Here is a 20841-nt window from a genome sequence, read left to right as displayed (position 1 = left end):
AGGGAATAAATTAATGCATAATAAACGTGTTTGATTTCCACTGATACCACTCCATCCTAAATTCCCAGAAATTCTAGTCCAGCCTTGAGTTCTCCTGATGTATAACGGGTTCCCCAGATATGATGATTGTCATGACAAAACGTAAGAGTTTATACCACAACCCCTCTACCCCAAGGGTATTTACTTGATATAGAAAACTTAAATAACTGATTATTCCAATGGTTTTAGGACACAACTTCCCACTAGACAAATGATGAGTTGTCTTGGAAAGCACTTTTTAAAAGAAATCTTCCCTTCAGCAAAGGTAACCCAACTTAATAATAATTATCTTCATTGGAGATCCAATGACCAGATTCTGCACACTTACTTGTCTCTTAAATTACATGTATAACTGTTTGCTAAGGGTTACGTCCACAGTCACAAAGTGTAAAGTTCAAAATTATTGCAGTTTACAGAATCCAAGTAAAAAGAAATAAACCCATCTCCTTGGAAATATAAGTACTGGAAGAAATACAAGCAGCCTTAAAGGATTATAAAATTTGAATACTTCAGTTATTTAAAATGAACCAAAGTTGTTTTTTGTTTTTGTTTTTTTAGACGGGACTGTGTTCACATAAAGACATGTGCATAAAGTCAGATTAAATAAAACAACATAATAGTATCACTGCAAAGATGTACAGTGCATGAATAATGACAAGGGAGTGCATTGAGAGTTACAGAGAGACATAATTAAACATGTTTTATGGAATTTCTTATAATATATATGATTGAAAATAATATATATGATGGAATATATATCATTGAAAAATTATATATTATAGGAAAATTCTGTAAAGTATTAATTATGAAAACATCTAACGCAAGAGATATAACCAAACAATTCTCTTAACCAAACAATTTTGCAATAAATTGCAAAGATTTATTGCTATATAGTTTACATTCATTCCATATACCAGGAGTGAAGGTATAATGCTCAAAAAGACAAGTTTGCTCCCTGGCCTCCTACAGTTTACAATCTAGTAGAGATTTAGCCAAGTTGATAAGCCATAACATGATCACCCGGTAAGTGCTATGAGGCAGGACATTCACACAGGGCTCAGAGAACTTACTGGATGCACACCTGTGGGTTCTAGGCAACAGACTGGGAGAAGAAAAGGATACTCTGATGATGATGTAGAGGTAATCTGGCAAAGAAACACGAGTTGAGAAAAAGAAAGGAGGTATTCCCAGCAGATGGAAAGGCAAATATCCTAGAAGGAGGAGAACATTAGCTTTGGAGATAATCAAAGATGCCTATATGGAATCTCAAGTCAAGCCCCAGAGTATTCTGACATGATCTATAAGATCACAATCATAGGAGAAGCAATTGGTGGTTGTCTTTATTTAAATGTGGCCCTCGTGAGCCAAAAGATATCAGCAGACGCACCAAGAGTACAGTTAGAAATATTCTGATACCGGGATCCCTGGGTGGCGCAGCGGTTTAGCGCCTGCCTTTGGCCCAGGCCGCGATCCTGGAGACCCGGGATCGAATCCCACATCGGGCTCCCGGTGCATGGAGCCTGCTTCTCCCTCTGCCTGTGTCTCTGCCTCTCTCTCTCTCTCTGTGTGTGACTATCATAAATAAATAAAAAAAAAAAAATTAAAAAAAAAAAAAAAAAAGAAATATTCTGATACCAAGGTCTAAAGATATGGTTAGAAGTTAAACACCTCATCCGAGTACCATTAAAAACACAAAAACAAACGTGGTTGACCCCAAGAGCACCCCAATCTCTAGATTAGATGTCACATACAAAGGAAATGACAAAGTTCTTTAAAAGGGTATTACACAAATTCTCTTTGTTGGGTTAAATCTTCTCTCCTCCCCAGTCACTCAAGCAAAAGGAATTGTTAGGCACTTCGTTCACTAACAGGAAACACCAGAGGATTACATAGCATAGTTTTCAGCCACAAAAGGAATTATATTTTTTCCTCAGGAAAGAAGGGCAATTGACATAGAAAAACAAGTTGAAGAGAGTGAGTGGTTAATATCTAGTGTAATAGGTATAGTTAGAAACCACGGTATTTGCTATAGAGACTATCAGTGTCTGATTAGCAATGACTAAGTTAGATATGTTTTCTTGAAAAGGAAAATTTTGTAAAATGGGAGGGATTTGGCTTTAGCGGGAGAAGGAAAACAGGAACTGAAGAGGACATTCTAGACAAAGAAAATAGAGTGAAGCTTCAGAGACAGGCGTGGTCACAATGTATGTGTGGGTCAATGAGCCTGTCTGAAGTCAAGGAAATATTTGAACAGTTAGAAATCACTTTGAGTTGGTTGGTTGGGATAAGAAAGTGGAAAAATTGGAAAAATAGAGGCCATGCAAGTTGATACTTTAAGGCAAAAGGTGTTGATAAGTGTTGAGTTGGATAATGTGAAAACAGTCTTTACTAGTTATTCTAGCAATGCTATCAAAGAAAAAGATAAGAGAAAAAATTCCACAGCCACTGGGGTCGACAGAGAAAAGCTTTTAGTCATATATGGCAAAGTGCTGAGATCTTGAATTAAAAACCAGGAGTCAACGTCAAAGGCATTTCAAAAGAGAAAATGAAAAATAAAAAAAGCATTTGGGACTACTATCTGGATGAAGTCAAGAACACGAGAGGCAGGGAGGAACTAAGAATGATTAAGTGGCTATGTAAATAGTGGCTTCAGTTGGCGCAAGTGGGAAAGAAAGATGGAGTGAGTTTTGTCGCTATTGAGCTTAACAATGAGGTACTCAAGTAGAAATGTCCACTTAAATGGTTTAAAAGAAAAAGAAGACTTACAGATTAAGTGAGAGGACAAGTTTGGAGTCATAAGAGATAACTTTACATAGATTCTTTTCTAAAAAAGGGTAGCATGGTAATTATCTTAGCTTTTTTGTTTACAGCAGAATTCTTACTTCAAACAAAACCTAAACCATGTGCCAAGTCTTCCCTGTTTTTTTTTTTTTTTTTTTTTTTTGTAAACAGAAGAGAGAGGTACTTTTTAAAAGTGAAGGTCCTAGAGCTTCTTTCTTCACCTAATCCCTCACTCCATTGCCGTGAAGTGGAAATGGGACTAGGAAATATGAGGAGGGGGACATTCATGGAAAGAAGCTGAACCAGCCCAGGAGAATTTCTTAATTGGAGGTAGGCATGGCTGGCAGTAATGGGAGCAAGGTGGGAGACACCCTGAGACAGCCAGTCCAGGCTGAGTAAGCAGTGCACACAGTCAGCACAGGGATGGGTTGGGCTATCTTCAAATGGAGCTGGCACTCAAGAGCCCAGTCAACAGTTGGTGTGAGTCACAGCACGCAGATAATCAGACAAGGCAGTGGGTCTGAACCAGGTGGGCTGCTTGGAAACAAGAAGCTCAACCTTGGCCAAATGGCAGAGAGGCAGTATGGAATCAGGAAACCCAGGCTTGGCCAGCTGGGTATTGTTGGCATGGAGGATTAGTCTCCAGGTCACTGGGCCACTTACTTATTCACTCAGACAAAAAATATTTCCACTCTGAGCCAGGCATTCTGTTAGACCCTGGGATACCACGGGAAGGAAAGAAAAGGACACAGTGCCTTGTCTTTACACACTGTGTGCAAGGATGTCGCCCATATTCCAGAAAATTCTGCTCTCTCCTCCCTTTTACAAGACACTTCCTGTGACCAGTGTCTATTGAACTTCACTTTGTGAATTACTACTTTAAATGAGTGAATTTTGTGACGTGTGCAGTCACATCTCCAAAACAAAAACCCTAGCCCCTCCACTTTCTAGCTGTGTGACATGGGCCTAGTTACTGAATCTCAGTATGCCTCAGTCTCCTCATCTGTAAAGTGGGAATAGTAGTAGCACTTCCCTTTCCAGGTTGTTGTAAGAATTAAATAACTCAACTCATGGAAAAGGTCTAGAAGAGCACCTGACACATACCAAGTGCTAGATACATTCTGGCTTTTGTTAGTAATGTTAGAAGGAGGAGGACTCTTTACCCAGCTGACAGCATACAGTAAATAAAATTATGTTAGTAATGTTTCCCATAACAACAACAAAAAAATCTTTGTAAATGTCATTTTTTTATTTTTATTTTTTTAAAGATTAATTTATTTATTTATGATAGACATAGAGAGAGAGAGAGAGGCAGAGACACAGGAGGAGGGAGAAGCAGGCTCCATGCCGGGAGCCCGATGCGGGACTCGATCCCAGGACTCCAGGATCGGGCCCTGGGCTGAAGGCAGCGCTAAACCTCTGAGCCACCCAGGGATCCCCTGTAAATGTCATTTTAAATCATGCATCCTCCTTTACTGCTGGATCTTTAAGCTTGTTTCAAGTTAAGAGGTATTTAAGTTATACCGCAATAAGCATGTTTGTGTGCAAAGGTTTGTTTTTTTAATCATTCCCTTGAAATCAATTCTCAGAACTGGCATTATGTTTTCCAAGGGTATGACGTCTTAGAGATTCAGTACAAGGACTGCCAAAGCCTTGTTGAAAAATCTGCTTCGAATGTCCTGTCTCATGTCAACCACGTGTGAGACTGGCTGTTTCATGGCACTGTGGTCACACTAACTGGTCTCCCTTCTTATAATCTTTGCTAATTGTATCCCACCATTTTTTACATTGCACTCAACTCATTGTTACTGAGGTGGAACATTTTTTTCAAACATTCTTTTGGGTATTTTTTAAAACCATTTTTCCATCTAGTTCTTAGGAAAACCAGAAACTTAGGTTTTTTTTCTTCGAATGCCAGGAACTCTTTATACACGGACTATTTATCTTGCTGTTTCACAAAATACAATATGAATAGAGAAAAAAAAAAACCTTGGTATAAAGGCGAGTACAGTGCAGCTACTTTTCATTCATGACATATGTAGGTTAGGTTCTCAGATAACTACAAGTAACTTTTTCCTGTTAAAAATCAAGTTCCAATGTCTGTTTTTCTGTCACTGTTCTTTGTGAGGAGGTGGTTCTTGAACGATTAGACAATGCCTTGTTGGTGAGAATTTCCCACCAACGAGAAGTAAATTTTGAGATCGTAGATGGTCTCTTATTTTAATGAAAGGGCTTCCTGAGGAAATGAAAGTGTTATGTTTTAATGTGCTACCTCTTTGATTATAGGAGATATCTAACTTCTTTCTGAAGGCATTCAGCCTGCACCCCACATGCCCAAGGCAAGATTCAAGAGCTGCATCCCTCAAAGTCCATGTCCCCATGACTGACCTTTATCTCTCTTTTTCATTTTTATAGCTGCGTTCCCAGGAATTGTTCTAGAATGTGAGATGAATACCCTCGCATTTAATCACTCTTCAGATAAAGCTCATCTGACCTGGCAACTGTAATTTTAAAGAGCTTGCATGTTTTAACGACTGTTTTATCACCACCAAACTGAGATGTGTAAAGAGCAAACCTCCCTGGTACAGCTGCACCCATTTGTTTGAAACATTTGCTGTGTTTTATTCTGCAAGGATTGTTTCTTTAGCAAGTCACATGAGCTATGATACACAGTTCAATACCATGTAACATTTCCGTGGACTTCTAAGACACCAAGCCATCTTCAAAGAAGCAGTGGAACCCAGGTTTGTTTGTAGAGAAAGCCCAAGGCGGCATTTAACAGGGGACAGGCTTTGGGAACAGAGTGTGTTTCCTACAATTGGTGGTCCCTTCTATAAAAAGCAAAACCACTTTTTTTGTTGAAGAGGAAATTCTGCTAGTGGATTTTTCCCCAGAGTTGCATCTTGGTTTTATTTTGTGTGTTTCATACCTAGTCTATCCTTGTTGAGGATATAGTGTAGAAGTGGGTATGGATGATGTGTGGGGGGAGGCGATGGATGTTCTAATGACAAAAGTAGGATTGTCAGAGTAGTTGTATAGACTAAATGAAATCCAGTATACTCCCTCTTTCAGTTATTGGGGAGGGTGGTTTGACTGAATTTGAAATTCTTTAGATATTGATTATAGCCCTTGATGTGAAAGAATAGATGTTATTCATTTTTTTTAAATGTGGCATCTAGAAACAAAGAAGTCATACATCCATTTACTCATTTGACCTATATATTGTAACCACTATACATCCAGCATTGCACTGCATTAGGAGAATACAGTGATGAAGTCTATGTTCCTTCTTGCATGCCTTCAAACCTACTATTTATTCCTTCCCTCCTTCTCTTTCTTCCTTCTTCCCTTCCTTTCTTCCCTTCCTTCCCTTCCTTCCCTTCCCATACTAAAAAAAAGCAGCTATAAGAGAATGAACAAGGGGTCTGGGAGGTAACGGGAGGTGTTCCTATAAAATCTTGAACTCCTGGAGCCTCAGGTTCCTTTATGGTGAAATGGGAGTAACAGTACATAACACATTAAGGGGATCTGAGAAACAAATGAAATGTCTTCAAAGTGGCCCAGACTAAGCACCTGATAATGATAGATTAAACATTTTGTCTTTCATTAGACAGAATAGAGAAGAAGGGTTTCCTAGGCTGAGGGAATGTCCTGGGTAAAAGGTACCAAGACAGAAGGTTTTGTTCAGAATGATTAATGTTTCATTATACAGTGCTTGCCCAACTGGGAGATGGTGCAAGATAAAGATGAAGAAGTAAGTTACTCTTAAGGGCTTTGTTTTCCCTGCTAAGCAGCTTGGGTGGGATCGGACGAGAAGGAGTAAAACAGGGAAAGAGTGTGATTGTGTAGACTGGAGGTGAGAGAAAAAAACCAGGCTGATCAGTTAGGGGCCTGTGAGAACAGAGAGAGCCAGCGAAGACTAGGTTATGAAATATAGGGATAGAGGTTTAAGGATATTTAAGAAAAAAAAATAAACCTCATCCAAAACAGGTGTTCCTCAAATCTTATTTCAAAACATGCATGCCCACCAATAGGTGCTCAGTGTCAGAGTCCCTGCTGACCCCTCACCTTTGAGGTGTCGAGGATGATTTCTCAGCTTCTCAGGAGGAGCTGAGAAATATGAAAGGTTATCAGTGTTTTGATCGTTTCACTAGCTCAGCTAAGACAGGATGGTTCTAAATTCCATTCATACTACAAGCCTGGTGGACAATGAATCCATTTCACAGATGAGGAGTCTGAAGCTCAGAGTGGTTTGGTAACTTGGCCGAGGTCACATGGTTAAAATTCAGAGTCAAGACTGTGTGACTCCAAATGGTAAAACCCTTCCATCACAAGACACTACTTGATTATTGGTCAAACTCTGGTTCTCAACACTGGCTCAACATCAAAATCATTAGGGGATTGTTGTTGTTGTTGTTGTTGTTGTTGTTTTTAAGTAGAGAGGTCTAGGTACCATCATAGATTTACCAAATCAGAAATTTCTGGGGGGAATGGCAGGGCCATCTATGCTTTTGTAGACCTCTTGAAAAATTCAGATGTGTAAGCTGAGTGGAGAAGTTACTTCATGAAGGTAAGAATAAAGTGTTGCCCACAGCAGAAAGTTAAGTGAAATGAAGGAATTCATACCTCTGTTTATTGATGAGGAGAATTATGGATTAAGCTTCTGTCTGGGCCTTATCCTTTCAAGCAGATCATACAGTATCAGAAACAATGAATGACAGTAGGGTGGAAAAAATGAAGTCTCACATCTCTCATCCCAGATTAACTGAGAAGTAAATGTGTTGCACAGTGATCCAATAATTCCCAACTCAGATAGGAATTGATTGGGACACCTGGGTGGCTCAGTGATTCAGCGCCTGTCTTTGGCCCAGGGTGTGATCCTGGAGTCCCAGGATCAACTCCCACGTCGGGCTCCCTGCATGGAGCCTGCTGCTCCCTCTGCCTGTGTCTCTGCCTCTGTGTGTGTGTGTGTGTGTGTGTGTGTGTGTGCATGATGAATAAATAAATAAAATATTTAATTTAAAAAAATTAAATTAAAAAAGATAGGAATTGATAGATGGAAGTCAGCATTTAAAAGGGAAAAGCAGAAAAAAATGTATTCTTTTCTGGTCCCTTTCAGTAGATGCTACAGTAAGCTTACTGTAATTCTTTGATTAATTTCCTCTATATCAAGGATCTAAACTGAAATCTCTAAGTTCGGACTGATAAGCTTTCCCTTCTCTCTATCTAGCTTCCTTCACGTGTTCAATTTCTGCTCAACCTGTATGAGTCAACTCAAAGGAAGCTTTACCTGATCCCCATGCTGTTCTAAGCTCTGTTTTGCCATAGTGTCCTGTGTCTACTGCCAGCAGAGCCTTAAACACACTGGAGCACAGCCATTGCTTGTATTGCCAGTCTCTGTCTGGACTGTAAGGTCTCTGAGGGCAAAGGCTGTTTCTTATTCCACCTTATATCCTCAGACTCTAACATGGAGCATAGCACAGAGTGACTATAAATATTTGTGGAATGAATAAAGGATGAGAGGGAGAAAAGCAGTGGAAGGAGGGAGAGAGAGGGGAGAGACAGAAAGAGGAAGAGAAGAAGGAGGAAAAATGGGAAGAAGGAAACTAGAAACTTCCTTTGGAGATTATCAACACAACTTCTCTTGAACCTCAATGGCTTGAAAGGTAAAAAGTAAGATGCACAGGGAAATACAAATCAACACCACAATGAGATCCCACCTCACACCAGTGAGAATGGTGAAAATTAACAAGACAGGAAACAACCAATGTTGGAGAGGATGTGGAGAAAGGGGAGCCCTCTTGCACTGTTGGTGGGAATGTGAACTGGTGCAGCCACTCTGGAAAACTGTGTGGAGGTTCCTCAAAGAGTTAAAAATAGACCTGCCCTACGACCCAGCAATTGCACTACTGGGATTTACCCCAAAGATACAGATGCAGGGAAACGCCGGGACACCTGCACCCCGATGTTTATAGCAGCAATGGCCACAATAGCCAAACCGTGGAAGGAGCCTCGGTGTCCATCGAAAGATGAATGGATAAAGAAGATGTGGTCGATGTATACAATGGAATATTCCTCAGCCATTAGAAGTGACAAATACCCGCCATTTGCTTCAACGTGGGTAGAACTGGAGGGTATTATGCTGAGTGAAGTAAGTCAGTCGGAGAAGGACAAACATTATATGGTCTCATTCATTTGGGGAATATAAAAAATAGTGAAAGGGATTAAAGGGGAAAGGAGAGAAAATGAGTGGGAAATACAGAGAGAAAAACAGAGAGGGTGACAAAACAAGACAGACTCCTAACTCTGGGAAAGGAACAAGGGGTAGTGGAAGGGGAGGTGGGTGGGCGGATGGGGTGACTGGGTGACGGGCACTGAGGGGGGCACTTGATGGGATGAGCACTGGATGTTATACTATATGTTGGCAAATCGAACTCCAATAAATAAAATAAAGAAAAAAAGTGCACAAAACACCGCATGCATGCAAAAAAGTACGATGCGAAATAGCTATTGTGCTAATTAAAGATAAAGAAGCAATAAGCAAATATATGGCCTCAGATCCCTAGGAACGTGATAAAATTTAAGTTTCTTACAAAGTTTCTTTTATTATTGCATATGAATAACCTAATTTATTTCAGCTAGTTTATAGACACCAATGGGTGAGAAAGGGCAACAATGCCCCCCAAGGCCAAAGGCAAGCAGCTCAGGAAGCAACCAAGATTTCTTTCCTATTGGCAGAGTGCTCAGGGAGATCCATCAGGGAATGACTAAGATAAATGGCAGGCTTGGTCACAATGGTAATTTGAAGGCTGAAGGCAGAGGGTACAGAATAAAGCACCATACAAGAGGCTTTTTTTTTTCACATTTCTTGTTCACTTGGAGGCGGCTAAAGGCAGTTTAGTAACTTGTTAAATGTAGCCTCAGTGATTGCAATTGAACACCAGCACACAACATACCACAAAAACCTAAACAAAATAAAACAGGAATATTCCACTTGGGTTCCATTATACAATTGTAATATTTAATTTTATTTATTTTTTTAATATTTAATTTTAATATTAGAATCAATACATGTAGATTGGATAAATCTCTGAGTCCACCTCCACCTAAGTGTGAGGGCTGGGCTTTTCTATTGCTGAATCCTCTTTGACTGTCAGAGCAGCTGACATAGAGTAGTTGATGAATGAATGAGTGAATGAATGAATGAATGAATGCGCATGCCTGTATAGTTCATTAAGATGAAACTAAGCAATATAGGTAAGTGCACTTGTTTACCAACAAGTAAAATCTTCAGCTGACTAAATGCACCCATGATTTCTTGACTTGAAGACTTTGTGCTGAGCCTTCTGTTCTCACATCGTTGTTTATTATGCTTTCTTATTAAGAAGTTAAAACAGCAAAATAGTATTAACAGTAATTAGCCTTGGGGATAAAAGTAAACCCAAGCACAATTTAGTGCTTACTAACAGCCCATGAAGACAGGAATCATCAAAAATAAGTAACCCATTAAGTTGACAGTGTAATTGCAAACTGCCAGGCATTAGTCAGCCAATACACTTTGGCCATACCATTCCTGTTTAGAGAATATTCCCATGTTTCACTGCCTCAAGTCTCCTACACAATCTTTGCTCCCTTCGGCTCAGCACGTGACCTTAAGATTTACTTTGCTAAGGAAACACAGGTTGTCAAGAATGCCCTTGCCTTCTAACTGTGCTCTCCAAATGCCCCTGAGTCTGATAATCATCTTTCCCTCTTCCCCTTTGCCCCAAGAGGAAGATGAGTTCCCTCCCTTGACCCAGCTGCAGTCTGTGTGTCTCATTCCTTTGCGACTTCCTCATGAAGAGGCAAAAGCTCTCACGCAGCCTCATGACCATAATGAATTCCAACTCTTTGGGTTCTAATGGCTCATTCTTCAATGTTGCTGAGGTTTTCTGCATCCTTAAGTCTCTCTCTGTCTCTCTTTCCTTACCTAGTTATTTCCTCTCCTCAAGTTTTCCAAACGAGAAGCTAACGCAACAGATCTCCTCTTCCATCCTGGTCTTGTACCCACCATTCCACCCAAAATACAATGACAAACATTGTCAGAAACTTCAAAGTCAACAGGCCAGAGGACTGATTACTCAGTGTTGATCTTGACTAACCTCACCCTTCACATGTACCACTGTGGCCTTTCCTCCAGGAGTGCAGTGTTCTGAAAAGGTACATCACACAATCTTTCTCTCTCACAGCACTCTTCTAGATAGGGCGACTGGCCCTTATATATTGAACAAATTCCTGCTTATGCATTTCAAACTAAATTTCCATTAATTTGTTTATATTTTTGCCTTCTTTTTTAGTTTATGAGATTCTGGCCAGCAAGGGAAATGTCTGATTTAGCTTTGTCTCACAAGTGCCTGACACATCGATGGTGACTTCTAAAATTTTAATGAAAGAAGACAGAGATGGAGGGAGAGAAAGAAAGTCTATGGTTATCTAATGATACCCAGAAGACGCATGTAAAGGTATTGATTTATAATGTCTGCATATAAATACAAAAAAATAGAAGTACTATCCTGTATCAGAGATGGCTCTGTGTTTTAGACATCATGGAATTTCAGGGCATGGGGTTACCTTAAAGATTACCTTTAAGTGAAGAAAGAGAAGGACAGGAACTAAAAATCATTTGTCAAAATTCACACAACAAAAACAAATCAGGAATCCACAACTCCAAATCCAATTATTTACTACATACTAACCTTAGAAGTTAATTGGTTAGTTAACTAATTAACAGATATTTTTTAAAACGGTCGAATACTTACTAAGCATCAGGATTGTTCCAAGTGTTCAAAGAATAAAACACTTATGACAGGGACAGACGATATACCAACACAAGTAATAAGATGTCAGGTAATAATAACTGTTAAAGAAAAATAAAGCAATGTAAAAGGATAACTAGTGACTGGGGAGGTAGTATATACATTTTTTTTAGATGGGCTGGCAATCAAAAGCTTCTCTGAGGAGATGACATTTGAACACAAAATTGAGTTATGTTTTGAATGATTTAAAAAGCATGCTGTGCAAAGGGATTGGGGAAATGTAGGTATAAAAGCCCTAAATACAAATGATCTTGGTGTGAGTATAAGAGACTCATGACACACAGAAGTGAAACATGAAGTCAGTGATTCTGGCAGGGCTCAGAGCACAGAAAATCTTGAAAGCCACAGTAGAAATTTGGATGATACACTGATATTACAGGTTTGGTGTTAGGGATAGTACAATAAGATTTCTATTTTAAAACCAGTCTAAAAAGGTTAAAAAAAAATAAAATCAGTCTAGCAGGACACCTGGGTAGTTCAGTTGAGCTTCTGCCTTTGGGTCAGGTGGTGGTTCTGGGATCCTGGGATTGAGTCCTGCATCAGGCTCCCCACAGGGAGTCTACGTCTCCCTCTGCCTATGTGTCTGCCCCCCACCCCGTGTCTCTCATGAATAAATAAATAGTATCTTTTAAAATATTAAATAAATAAATAAAACAAGTCTAGCTGTTGGGGGAATAGATTATAAACACACAAGAGGCATACAGAGATCAGGAAGGAGTCCATGTGAAGGATTAGGGGATGGATGCAGAGCCCAACAGGCTGGAGAGTGGTTGGATGTGGATGCATTTAGAAGGCAGAGCTAACTGACTACTCTCTTAGATCTTCTGGGTGGTGGATGGAGTAAAATAGGGACTCAAGAAGGATTTCTAGGGGCTTATCTAGAGAAACTAAACATATGGTGGTGCCATCCACTGAGATGAGGGAGAGCAGACGAGCAACAAGTTTGGTAGGCATGGAAGGAAATTGGGAATTCTGTTTGGGACATGGACAGGTTGAGGTGAATTCATGACTTTTCCAGTTACTCGTAGATAAGATTTCAGCTCAATTTTATTCATAAAAACAGTCTTGATTCAGAACATAAAATATTCAAATCCACACATTAGTCAACATTCTGAACCTAACTTTAAATTTTCTACCATTCCCCAATACAGACCTGGTTCTAGCTACTCTTTTGCTTGACACCAGGGACCAAACAGGGAAAGGTGGGAGATGATAAGGAGATAGAGAAGTCTCACTTGGCTGAGAGACTTCAGATTCTGGGTGGTAGGAAGCTAAAGGTGCTCTCTTTCAAGGGACAGTTTTATTTTATTTATTTCAAAATCTTCTTGAACTTCCCTTGACTAAGGCAGATGAATGCTTCTCTAGGTGGGCTGGTCACTTGTACCTCCTTCCTCAGCCCTGGGGCATCCATTGGCCCACCTCTTTCTCCTTGTGGATTTCATAGCAGGAGAGAGTCAAGTTCTGTCCAGAGTCCCTTTCAGCTTTCTGGATATAAGTTGGACACCTGTCCTCTGCGCCTCCCAACAAAGGATCCTTTTCATGGTTTTCTGAGTGGCCCCCTGAAGAACATTAAGAGAAGAAGGTTTGGATGACAAAAACTCCGTCATCCTACTACTAACGTGAAAGTGAAGGAGGATGGGGACTAACACCAGGGCCACACACTCTGAAAAGAGAATGATCTTTATCAATCTCATAGCCACAATCCTTTGCCAACACCCCCTCTCATCTCTGACCTTTTTTTACACCCTTGGTTTAACTTTGGCCAAAGGTTTTGGATAGATTCTCTTTAAGATAATTTTGTTTGCAAACATACCCATAAAGCACAGGAAGTCAACCTTATACCCAGTTAGATAGCTGATACCTGTTTGTGTCAATGTGCTTCCAAGTACCTGTGTATGTGTGAGCTGCTGTGGGAGAAGCATCTCCACAGGAAGCAGGGGACAGAGCCTCTGTGGGGTCCTTCAGAGAGCAAGTGCCAATCAGAACCATCTTCTCTTATTCACCTTTTATGATCTGCTTCCCTTTCCTTAACTTGCCCAGTAATTACCAACTTTCACCGACTGATTTTAGCACAAATATCCCCCCTCCCCATAAGCATTCAGTTACAAAGGCAAGTTATAAAATAGCATTGTTTCCATTGATCTCTATTTTTTGTTTCAGGTCCTCTCTGTACCTGGTCCCTTTTGCCCATGGAATAGCTGGAATAATCATGCCCTCTTGTGGTGAAGTCCGAGTTCTGCAGGGTAGGAGACCTGCTGTTTACTTTGGGGACAATTTCCCATGATCTATATATACTTTACTCTCTAGAGGGTGCTTAGATCTGCCTTATTTATGAGTCTGAAGTTGAGTGATATGAATGTTCTCATGACTTTTAAATCTACATACGTCAACTAGGTTTTACCTTGTGAAACATTTTGTCTGAAATTAATGTGAACATTCTATCTCGACATCAAAGCCATTAGGCCCGTTTGCAGTTTATCTTCTTATTGCTGGCAACTTAAGACTAAAAAATAAGCCATCCTTGGGTGCCTGGGTGGCTCAATCAGTTAAGCACTGGACTCTTGATTCTGGCTCAGGGATGATCTCAGGGTGGTAAGAGTCCCATGCTGGGCTCTATGCTCAGCGAGGAGTTTGCTTGGGATTCTCTCCCTCTCCCTCTGCCCCTCTCTTCTCTCATTCTCTCTCAAATAAATTGATAACTCTTCTTTTCTAAATAAGCCGTCCTCCATTTTCACTAACTGATTTAATTTTTTAATTAAATTTTTTATTTTGAGATCATTACAAATTGACATGCAGTTAGAAGAAATAATACAGAGAAATTCTCTGTACCTGTTACTCAGTTTCCATCAATAGTAACATCTTAGGAAACTATAGGATATATCACAACTAGATTATTAAAATTGCTGCAGTAATAATACAGAAAAGCTTCACCACAGAGATACCTCATTTTGCCCTTTTATTTTTATTTATTTTGTATATATTTTTTATTGGAGTTTGATTTGCCAACATATAGCATAACACCCAGTGCTCATCCCATCAAGTGCCCCCTCAGTGCCCGTCACCCAGTCACCCTATCCCCTCACCCACCTCCCTTCCACTACCCCTTGTTCAGTTCCCAGAGGTAGGAGCCTCTCATGTTCTGTCTCCCTCACTGATATTTCCCACTCACTTTCTCTCCTTTCCCCTTTAATCCCTTTCACTATTTCCTATATTCCCCAAATGAATGAGACCATATAATGTTTGTCCTTCTCCAATTGAGTTACTTCATTCGGCATAATACCCTCCAGGTCCATCCAAGTTGAAGCAAATGGTGGGCATTTGTCGCTTCTAATGGCTGAGTAATATTCCATTGTATACATCGACCACATCTTCTTTATCCATTCATCTTTCAGTGGACACCGGGGCTCCTTCCAGGGCTTGGCTATTGTGGACATTGCTGCTATAAACATTGGGGTGCAGGTGTCCCAGGGTTTCCCTGCATCTGAATCTGTGGGGTAAATCCCCAGCAGTGCAATTGCTGGGTCGTAGGGCAGGTCTATTTTTAACTCTTTGAGGAACCTCCACACAGTTTTCCAGAGTGGTTGTACCAGTTCACAGTCCCACAATTCTGTTTGTCTTTTTTTAAATTTTAAATCTTCTGCAACCAGTTCACATCCCCACCAACAGTTCATTTTGCCCTTTTAAAGCCAAAAGCATTACTGTCCATGGAAGCCACCAGTTTCCTGGAAGCCACTAGTCTTTCTACATTTCTAGAATTTTGCTGGTTCAAGAATATGATTATATAAATGGAATCATACAGTATGTAGCCTTTTGGAATTGACTTTCTTTGTCACTCATCATAATCATCTGGAGAATCATCCAGATTGTTATGCACATCAATTTGTTCCTTTTTATTGCTGAGTAGTATTCCTTGATATGGGTAACCATCATTTCCTTAACCATTTATCTCGTGAAGGACACCTGGATTGTTTCTAGTTCAAGGGCTGTTAAAAATAAGGCTGGTATAAACATCTCTGTGCAGATTTTTGTGTGAACAGAAGTTTTCATCTCTTTAGGATAAGTGCCCAGGAGTGCAACTGCTGAGTTGTATGGTAGGTTCATGTTTAGCTTTTTAAAAAACTACTAAAATGTTTTCTCAAGTGGCTGTACCAACTTACATTCCCACTAGAAATGTATGAGAGGTCCACTTTCTATGCATCTTTGCCAGCACTTGATACTGTCACTTTTTTTTTAGTTTTAGCCATTCTGATAGGTGGATAATACACTGCATTGCGGTTTAAACATGCAATTAACTGATGGCAAATGGTGTTGAACATTTTTTACTGTGATTGTCTGCTCTTATCCACTTCCGTAAAATGTCTCTTCATATCTTCAACCCACTTCCTAATCAGATTTTTTTTTAAATTATTGAGTTTGAGAGTTGTATATCCTAGACACTAGTCCTTTGTCAGATATGTGGCTTGGAAATCTTTTCTCTCAGTCTATAGCTTGTTTTTCATTCTCTTAGGTAGGATCTTTGCAGAGAAAACGTTTTAAATTTTTGTGAAGCCAAATTTATCAATTTTACCTTTGATGAACCATGCTTTTGGCATCCAGTCCAAGAATTCATTGCCTAGCCCTAGACCCCAAAGATTTTTCTCCGGTTTTTGCCTCCTAAACATTTTATAGTTTTATGTGTAACATTTAAGCCTGTGATTCACTTTGAGTTAATTTTTTGTCTAAAATCTAAAACTTAGGCAGAGGTTTGTGGGTTTTTTTTTTATTTGTTTGCTTTACATATAAATATTGAATTTTTTCTGGCATCATTTGTTGAAAAGGCTATCCTTCCTCCATGGAATTTTGTACCTTTGTCAAGAATCAGTTGGACAGGGATATAATCAGCAAGTGAAAAGACAACTCTCAGAATGGAAGAAAATATTTGCAAATCATATATTTGATAAGGGGTTAATATCCAGAAAATAAACTCTTACAATTCAATTACAATTGTAATTACAATTACAATTTTACTGAAAGTTTTTTTCATTTTAAAAAATTACAGAAAAACAGTCTGATTTGGGTGAAGAATTTGGATAGACATTTCCCCAAAGAAGAAACACAAATGACCAAAAAGCACATGAAAAGATGTTCAACATCACTAATTATTAGGAAAATACAAAACAAAATCACAATCCATTAGCATGGCTGTTATAGACAGAAAGACAGACAGACAGACAGATAAAGAAAGAAAGAAAGAAAGAAAGAAAGAAAGAGAGAGAGAGAGAGAAAGAAAGAAAGAAAGAAAGAAAGAAGAAAGAAAGAAAAGAAAGAAAGAAAGAAAGAAAGAAAGAAAAGAAAGAAAGAAGAAAGAAAGAGAGAGAGAAAGAAAGAAAGAAAGAAAGAGAGAAAGAAAGAAAGAAAGAAAGAAAGAAAGAAAGAAAGAAAGAAAGAAAGAGTGTTGGCAAGGATGTGGAGAAATAGGAAGGCTTGTGCATTTGTTGGCACAAGATGAGATTGTAAAATGGTGCAGCCGTTATGGAAGACAATATGGAAGTTACTCAGAAACTTAAAAATTGAATTATCAAATGATCCTGAAATTCCTTATCTCAACATATGGACCTAGGAGGAATGAAAGCAAGAGTTCAAACAAGTATTTGTGTACCTACATGTACAGCATCATTATGTGCAATAACCAAAAGACAGAAGCTACCTAAGTGTCCCTTTATAAAAGAAGGGCATTCATCTCAAATCTTTGAGGATTTCCACCACTATCTTTTCTCCCAGCTGCTTGTGTTCTCATATGTTGTTATCTTTTGTTTCTAGCCTTCTGGACAAATTCAACAATCCCTGTCACTGCTAATTAGTAACTTTATTTATTTTTTAAAAAAAATTGTTAAAGATTTTATTTATTCACCCATGAGAGACACACACACACACACACACAGAGACAGAGACACAGGCAGAGGGAGAAGCAGGCTCCATGCAGGGAGCCCGATGTGGGACTCGATCCCGGGTCTCCAGGATCAGGCCTTGGGCTGAAGGCGGCACTAAACCGCTGAGCCACCTTGGCTGCCCTAATTAGTAACTTTAAAAACAAAAATCTTCTGCAACCAATTAGTAAATAAGCTCCTAAAATATATTTGTGTTAAAAACGAATAGAGGGGAACCCATATCTTAATTTTATTTCTAAAATTCTGCCGTCTATGTACACAGAGCTCTAGACAGGAGACTTCCTTAGCCAAGAGGTCAGGCTCCTGAGTCAAGCTGTCCCTGTCTGCAATGCAAATCCTCCACACACCAGTTTTGTGGTGTTTCCTCTCCTTTCTGTTCAAAATCAAGGAACTCTTAGTACCTACCTCACAAAGTATTGGGCAAACTAAATGCCACTTGCTAATCACAGACCCTTCCCTCTCTTCAAAAGCCACCACTGTCCTGAATTTTACTGAAAGTTTTTTCTCATTTTAAAAATAACTGTATCACTAAATGTGCATTCGTACACTGCAGTTTCATTTTGCCCATTTAAAAATTATTTTTCGCTTGTCTTTTTTTAAATAAGTGTCTTATTTTATAGTTTTAGATACACAGGAAATTTGCAAAGAGTAGGGAGATTTCCCAGACATCTTGCGCTCTCTTCCCCTATTGTTAACATCTTGCGTTCCTCTGATAGTTTATCACAACTCAACTCAGGAGCCAACATTAGTGTGTTACTATTAACTAGAGTCCATAGGTCATTCAGATTTCCTTCATTCTTACCTAATGTCCTTTTTCTCTTCTAAGATCCCATCCACAAGGCACATTACACTGTGTCATCATGTGTTCTTAGGCTCCTCCTGATTGTTACAGTTTCTCCGACATTCCCTAGCTTTGGGTAACACGACAGTCTTAAAGATTACTGGTCAAGTATTTTGTAGAACATCCTTCCACTGGCATTTATCTTATGTTTTTCTCATGATTAGCCTGGGGTTGTGGTTTGGGGAGAAGAAGACCACAAGGTAAAATACCATTCTTATCACATTACATCTAGTGTATATACTATCAACATTACTTATCACTGATGATGATAACCTTGGTTACCTGGCTGAGATGATATTGTCAGGTTTCTCCACTGTGCAGTTTCCTGCCCACCCCCCACCCCCCACTTTTCATACCGTACTCTTTGAAATGAAGTCACTATAGTAGCCCATACTTAAGGTGTGCACTCCATCTCTTTGAGGGCAGAGTATCTACATGATTTATTTGAAATTCTTCCCCATGGTATTTTTGCCTCATCTCTCTCTCTCATTCATTCATTCATTCATTCATTCATTCGTTTACTTCTATCAGCTTGGATTAATGAATATGTATTATATACTTTGAGTTCTAACCCAATACTACTTCATTTTTTTGGATCAAATTATTCCAGCTTTGTCCATGGGGAGCTCTTTCATTAGGCTCCTGTTTCCCTTTGTCAGATCCCCATCATCGTGGGTTTCCCTTGTTAATGTTGTTGGTTTAGCCCTTCCTTACTCTCTGGCACTACAATATGCAACAGAGCCATCTTACGTATTTCCTGCCCCAGTCCTAGAATCAATCATTTTTCCGAGATCCTCTAGATCATTTTATTGGAGAATGGTATTAAAAATCACTATTTAGGTACTGAGTATGCTCATTGATAGTGTGGTATTATCGCTTCAAGGCCCTCTCAGCTCATAGAATGAGACAATACATATGTGCATACAAATCCATGTACATGAGTTTATCTATAAATATTTCTATGACTATCCATCTGTGTCAATATTAATGTAAACTAATGTTCCAGCTTCAATTCTTTACTACATGGATCATCCTAGCCTTCTCTTTGCTTGTCTATAAATTTCCACTCCAAGAGTGAGAAACCCAGCTCTTCTGGGGATTTCTTTATTCATTGATTCCATAAATATTTTGATTGCCTACTATCGTCTACACTCTGCTCTAAATAGAAAAGATTTGGCAGTGAATAAAACAGACAAAACTTTTGCCCTTGTGAATCTTATGTTCTAGTATCCATTTGAAGTGAATATAAATCCACTTTAGAGGATACATCTTCAATCCAGGCCTTAGATTCTACATTTCTTACTTGTTTGCTAGTAAAATAACAGTGATATCTAGGTTAGTTTTTATTTTATCCAGTGTTGTTTTCAGCAAGAGGGTTTTCAGAGAATCTAATCTGTCATATTATCAGAAATCAGTGTTTTGTTTTGTTTTTTTTAGAAGCTCATTTCTTTCTAAGCTCATTTTATGAAATAGTCTCTGGATTTTAAGATCAACATATATGGAAATGTATTTACTACGTGGTATGATATGATAATTTTTGTGCTTTCTTTCCTCATTTTCATGTATGTGGCCTTTCCATTACATACATAAGTTATATGTGTGTGTGTGCATATACACACAAGAGCACACACATTCACATATACATGTATAACTTTTTCTTCATTTAGATACAGAGTAGACATGTGCACCATCTAAGTGTACCCATTTTTACTTTAAGTTAGGAAACTTTAAACCGATTTTACAGCCATATGTTAGTTGGATGAGAGTGAGGATAGACTTAGAAGTTTGAAATTAGTGTTCTTTCTACACTGTGTTCTGAGCCGACCAGGAAGGTCCTGTAGCAGGCACTTCCTAAGATGGACAAAAATCTATATCCTTTAGAAATATGTTTAACTTGGGGATCCCTGGGTGGCTCAGCGGTTTAGCGCCTGCCTTTGGCCCAGGGCGCGATCCTGGAGTCTCGGGATTGAGTCCCGCGTCCGGCTCCCGGCATGGAGCTTGCTTCTCCCTCTGCCTGTGTCTCTGCCTCTCTCTCTCTCTCTCTCTCTCTCTCTCTCTGTGTTTATCATGAATAAATAAATAAATAAATCTTAAAAAAATATGTTTAACTGAATTATTTATAATAATAGTCTTTAAGGCCAATTCTTATGACAGACACATCAAACCTTTTAAGGAGTAGGGAAAATCCTGGTAACCTAGGCCCAACAGCAGGGCCAGGGACAGCGGGGGCAGCCAGTTAAAATGGATTTTTACTGGAGAATGGGACTTTCACAGGAAAATGTGACATTTCATATTCAGTGAAAGCCAACCTAGTGCTGTCTCTACTTTTGATAACCATGGACTAAAAATACCAAGTGAACACCAACACATCCACCGGCCTCATCCATCTCTGTCCTCA

Source organism: Canis lupus, chromosome 14 (assembly GCF_048164855.1).
Source record: "Canis lupus baileyi chromosome 14, mCanLup2.hap1, whole genome shotgun sequence".
In the NCBI taxonomy this organism is placed as follows: Eukaryota; Metazoa; Chordata; class Mammalia; order Carnivora; family Canidae; genus Canis; species Canis lupus.
The sequence above is the reverse complement of the archived record's forward strand: the minus strand, read 5'-3'. Positions refer to the sequence as shown.